Source organism: Monopterus albus, unplaced genomic scaffold (genome assembly GCF_001952655.1).
Source record: "Monopterus albus unplaced genomic scaffold, M_albus_1.0 scaffold155.1, whole genome shotgun sequence".
Lineage (NCBI taxonomy): Eukaryota > Metazoa > Chordata > Actinopteri > Synbranchiformes > Synbranchidae > Monopterus > Monopterus albus.
The window spans coordinates 783297-787937 of record NW_018128035.1 but is presented as its reverse complement, the minus strand read 5'-3'; the positions used below and the strand labels follow the sequence as shown (position 1 = coordinate 787937).

The 4641-nt window shown below is 44.4% G+C and overlaps 1 protein-coding gene across 1 annotated transcript in view; it reads left to right on the top strand.

Moving 5' to 3' along the window:
- Positions 1-48: 48 nt before the first annotated feature.
- LOC109968629 (leucine-rich repeat neuronal protein 1) overlaps positions 49-4641 on the top strand; it is a 20943-nt gene continuing 16350 nt past the window's right edge. The window contains 1 exon segment of the mRNA XM_020615015.1: positions 49-261. The gene's annotated coding sequence lies outside the window, so the exon portion shown is untranslated.

Genomic DNA, 4641 nt, shown 5'->3' with positions numbered 1-4641 from the left:
CCCATTGGCTGGTCCCGAGTCAGCTGCTGCGGACCTGACAGAGGACGGGGCACAGCGAGGGAGGATGCTTCAGATAAAAACGGCGGCAGGAGTACTCGGACTGTCCTCATCTGGATCTGCAAACCCGGAATAAACCAGGGGACGTCCCGCTTTTATCGGACTCTACCGGACTCTGGTTGTTTCTTTGGGACTCCTCAGTCCGGGCTGTGGTTAGCGGCGGCTCGGAGCAGGACCGGGAGGAGCTGCGAGCGGAAGAGCAAGGTGAGAACATGGGCGTCTGTCCTCCAGCACGCACAGGAGCGCACGGTGCCCTGCTGGGAGAGGCGATCCAGATTTTAACAAGACTTCGGGTTTGTGCGGGTTGTCCGGGTTCAGGGCCGGAGCCAGAGTCCAGGACCGTGAACCGTAAATATTAGTCTGTAAATGTGTGATGAGCAGGTAGTAAAGGTGAAGCGACCGGATGTTAGAGGACAAAGTCTGGTTCATGTCTCATCACCTGTCCGTCAAGCACAAAACACATGTTGTGTGTTTCCGCAGAGAAATAAATGTGATGAAACACAACAGACAAGAAGCTGTGACAACAGCACAACAACCACTCATGGCAACAATAACACGTCAACAGCAGAATTAAAGGAATAGTTCCACAGTTTGGGACTCTGTTTGGTGTGCGCTCACTAGCTACAGTCAGGACGTGGTTAGCTTAGCTTAGCATAAAGACCGGAAGCAGGGGGCAACAGCTGACCTGGCTCTGCGCGCAGAACTGCAAAGCTGACTGGTTACTGACCTATTGTGTCTGGTTGGTTTCTGAGAAATGTGGAACCCATTTGTGGTTTTAGGGGAAGTTCCAGGCTGGAACAATTTCCTGACGAACAACAGTTTATCCATCCGCTCAGTGTGTGGAGGGGGTCTCCATTGCAGCAGGTTGGTGGTTTTGGTTCAGAAGTTTGAGTTCTGGTCTAGTGGTTCTGGTTTTGGGCCAGTGGTGGCTACTCGCTGCATTTTTCCAGAGCTTTTGATCACATCGCACAGTCCTCATCAGCGGATAGAGTTTAAGTTTTCATCTTTGGAAACAGTCACCGCTCAGAGGCCACTTCAGTTTGAATCATCAGCTTCAGGGTCTTCTGTCCTCTTCTCCTTGTCTCCTCTCTCCTTGTCTCCTCTCCTCACAGACACTGGTGGATTTCTAAACGGTACCAACAGGGTTCTGGCCGCATTGAGTTGGTGCCGTGTAGTCTGGCGTTTCCCACAGTAACCACAGGTCTGCTGCTGGGGTTCAGCTCCTGCTCCCCATCTCCTCGACTGGCTTAATGTGCATGAGTCGTTCATTTCATGTTTTAGTTTTTAGGCTTCAGAAATGTTAAACAGGAGTTGTTCTGTAATGACTTGAATGAATGAGCTGCTGAGATTTTACTAAATGGAGCACTAGAGAAACCCCAATAGACATCCCAGCACTCTGGTGCTCCTGGAGCTAGAGAGCACTATAGAAATAAAGTTTACTATTATTATTATCATGTGACTTTGATATGACAGCACAGCTAAATTCATGCTAAACCTTAATCCACAGCTGACAGAGCAACAGGTCAGTGCAGTGGTTCTGCAGAAATCCACCTTGACCACAAACCTCATGATTCAGCCCAGACGAAAAACAGTTTCTTTGGTTTAATCTTATGAAAGATCTTGGAGTTTCTTATTTTGAAATCCTTATAGTTTTATTTTGGAAACAACCTGGTGCATTGAGCTGGTCACATGTTTAATTATCAGTGTTAATAATTAAAGTCAATTAACCACAGTCTCCTGCTCTCCTCCAGTCACAGCCTCTGCAGCAGGACACTAAACGAGGCAGTTCACAAGAAGGAGGATGGTGCGTCTCCCTGTGCTGCATTCAGGTTTACCCTGGGAAAGTAGTAGAAACTAACTCCAATCGAGGCAAACACTCACCTGCCAGTTAATTAGGGACCCCTGTGTCAGACTGAGCCAGTCTGATCCAACAATGCTGCAGTGAATCTCCTTCAGTCTGTGTCACAGAGGGCTGGTTCACCTGTGTGATCAGCTGTTTGTGCTGCTGTTGGACTCAAACCTCAGTGTTCAGTGCTTTTCATGAATGTTTTAAGTAGCAATACAACAATACAGAAATACCCCATTACAAATAAAAGTCCTGCATTCAAAATTTTACCTAAGAACAAAAGTATAAACATCAAAAGTAAAAACTAGCTGTGCAGAACCTCAGAAACATGTATGTGATATTACTGGACTACAGCTGATGTATTACTATGGCGCTAATGTTAACTCCCTTTTATACTTTTAACATGAAGTACTTCACATACAGTACTGCTGGGTAGCTCAGTCTACACTTACATGTCAAATAGTTCATTGATTTATATTTTGTATGAGTAATCTGTATCTGCAGAATAATGATATGAAGTACAGATACTTAGAGGTATCTGTACTTCAGTACAGTACTTGAATAAATGTTCTTCGTTACTTTCCACCACTGAGTATTAGTGTGTAGTACTGCCTGTACAGTAGACCAATCACAGAGCAGCTCAGAGGCCACCCCACCCCTGGTCTCCTATGTCACCTTCTGGCTGGTTGCCATGGCAGCAGAGGCAGGGTGTCCCCGTTTCCTGTCCCACTGGACGTGAGTGTGTGTGTGTGTGTGTGTGTCCACTACAACAGCACAACTGTCTGGTTGCATTAAGTACAGCGTATAAGTGTAGTTGTAGCCTGCTGACAGTGTGAGTACGTGACAAAGGAGCCTCCTGACAGCTGAGTGGAGACACAACCAGCAGGGTCACTGATCAATCAGCTGATCATCGTCCTGATGATCTGATTGATCTGTTTGTCCCCAGAATGTCAGACACTGGGAAAAAGTCCCACTGTGACTCTCCAGAGCCAAAGGTGGCGTCTCCACACGTCTTGTTGTGTCCAACCAACAGATCCACAGAGACTCAGCTGATTCTCATGTCTGACAAAGAAAAGCATCAGCTCCTCACATTAAAGAAGGTGGAACCAGAACATGTCGGTGACTGTTGCTTCTAAATAGCTGAGGTTCATTTTCTACCAGTGAACTGACTCATGGCTGCAGCTCTAGGTCACTGAATGGCTTCATGAGGACGACACAGCGGGTCGGACACAGCGGGGTCGGACACAGTGCGTCAGGCATGGTTTTTTGTCCCACTTTAAGGCCTCACATAATGTTGTCTCAATGCTAAGCTAGGCTAACTAGTGATGCACTGAATCTGGCTACACCAGGACAACTTCAGGCTCCTGTCATGTTTACATCTGAGTTGCTAAAAAAATCAACAGTGGAAATGCAGAAATCACAAGCTGTAACATGAACTGTTAAAGGACAATGTGTCTTGTTAAACTTTCCAACCACTTCTTTGTAAATCTAATTTGAATGTTTCTTCTTACATCTTAGCCTTAACATTTAACAAAAAGATATGAGAGTGGTATTAGTCTTATGTAAACTTCTCTAAAAGAATGCACGTGCAAATGTCAGTTTATTTTTAAGTGACTCAGCAAACAGTATTGTAACCTCTGTAAACCTCTTGCCAGAATGAAAAGCCAAATATCTGCATATTTTGGCTTATTGCTAGAGGAGCAGATATACTCTCAGCCTGGAATTAAAGCAAGTATGATGCCAAATCCGGTCCATAATTATTCACTTGACTGCTGTTTGGCTTGTGACAACAGGCTAAACACTGTCGTCCAAAATCACATGGGTTATGAGAAGAGAGAGCAAACCATAGAAAGACATCTTTGCAGTGCAACTGTATCCGAAACAAGGAGAAAAGCTTTGAATTAAAATTTAATGGTCTCACTTGAAAAGACTGTAAAGATACACATAAGGGAAACTTAGGCCGATAGCTTGAGGATATACCATGATGCTGCTGTTGTGGCCTAGTGTGAGTGTATTTGATGGGTTTGCTGTGTGCTGATTGTCAGAATAAACAAACCAAAAAAAGGCTAATTTAGGTAAAGTACAAGGAGAGAAGTTAGTTGATTCAGCACCTATACAGACTTCTCTGAGGTCTTTTTTTCCTCTTCAGGACAGCTAAACAATGGTATAGTCTAAAATATGGTGTTGTGAAGTGTCTTGCTGTAGAAAGCAGACGTTTTGAGTAGTGACCCTGGCAAAGAAACTCTAACTTCTGACATCTCTGAGAATGACTGCAAGTTAGATTAACTTTTCTTTGCGCTATGTATTTGTAATAAGCAAAAAGTAAATTGTAACTAAGTGACCATGGATGAAGTGTATAGGACTAAATACTGGATGACAACAACAGCACAGGTTTTTGCTCCTGTATTGTAAAACATAATGAACATGGTTCCGTCATTGCTTTGTAAATGAAAGGTGATCTGCATCGGGCCCTGCAGCCCCACACAAGTACTACTGCATAGTACACAGGCATGACAGCGGTCCTGTGGAGATTACAACCATTCCTAATATACCATGTTTGCTAAAACGCGTAACCGTGAGGTAAATAGCTGAGGTGAGCCTGTCTGTTGTTGTATGAAAACACTATTGCACTTTTTGGCTGGTCAAGTTTTGTCAGTCTCCAGGTTCTGTAGATGTAAAAGGCAGAAACATCAGGAGATTACAATATGCCAAACATCAGCCATGAAACATTAAAGACC